The sequence below is a fragment of the Belonocnema kinseyi genome, chromosome 9, assembly GCF_010883055.1.
Source record: "Belonocnema kinseyi isolate 2016_QV_RU_SX_M_011 chromosome 9, B_treatae_v1, whole genome shotgun sequence".
Lineage (NCBI taxonomy): Eukaryota > Metazoa > Arthropoda > Insecta > Hymenoptera > Cynipidae > Belonocnema > Belonocnema kinseyi.
In genome coordinates, this window is record NC_046665.1 from 49,041,048 (window position 1) to 49,042,230 (window position 1,183).

Below are 1,183 nucleotides of genomic sequence, written 5' to 3' on the forward strand. Positions count from 1 at the left end.
TATCTCCTTTTCTCTTGTAAATTGATACGATAATTGCTTTTTTCCAATCGTCTGGGACGCCTCCCATCTCGAAACATAAATTTATCAATTCGCACAGTCTATGTGGTATGCACGCGCCACCGTATTTAAGCATTTCAGCGTTAATAACGTCTACCCCGGCAGCCTTACCGTTTTTCAAGTTCTTAATTATATCCCTAACCTCAGTGACACAGATTTTTTCAATTGAGTTTTCCATCGCATCGTGTTCAACATCGCAGTTGTGGTGTCCTATAGCTTCATCTCCGAATTTTCTCCGACAATAGTCTCTGAAAGCCTCTAGTATTCCGTCTGCATCAGATACCATTTCCCCTCTACTATTTCTTATATTGACAATTTCTGTACCTTTGTTTCCTTTCATTTTTTTATAAAGTATTTTCCTGCTTTCTTCAAAGTCGTTTTGTATTTTTAACTCTTCTTCTGCTCTGATTGTATCTTTACTTTCTTTAACTAATCGTTTAAGTATTCTGTTTTCGCGTCTATAATCATTTCTACGTCTCTATCTTTCCTCATTGCTAAGGACTGCGATGTTCAAAGTTCTCTTGTACGCTTCTCTTTTTGCTTTTTGGGCAGCCTGAATTTCATCATTCCACCACGCATCACCAGAAACTCTTCCTACAACTGCGGTACCACACACTTCGATCGTACATCTAACAAGGATATCCCGTAACATTGTCCAGGCGCTCTCTATATCTTTGTTTTTTATACGGTCCTCCCATGTTGCTCTACCTCTGCTTTCGATTATCTTATTTTGGAAATCTATTCGCACATCCGGTTTCTGTAGGTTCACAATTTTGTTTCGCGTTTGTTTTGTTTTCTTTGTTCTCTTTTTTCTCCATTCCTGACCTGAGTTAATTTTTGAGATCAGAAGGTAATGATCAGTATTGCATTCAGGACCCCTCATGACTCTTGTATCTTTGACTAACTCCCTTAGTCTTTCATCCGCAACAAATAATAGTCAATTATACTGCGGCTATTTCCTTTAGACCAGGTGTGCATGTGGATCATTTTATGCCTAAACCAAGTATTTGTAATGAACAGACCACTTTCTAAGCATAGACCAACTAATTTATCTCCGTTATAGTTTGTTCTTGGATCCCCAAAATTACCTAATACTCTTTCTGCATCCTGATTTTGGATGCCCACC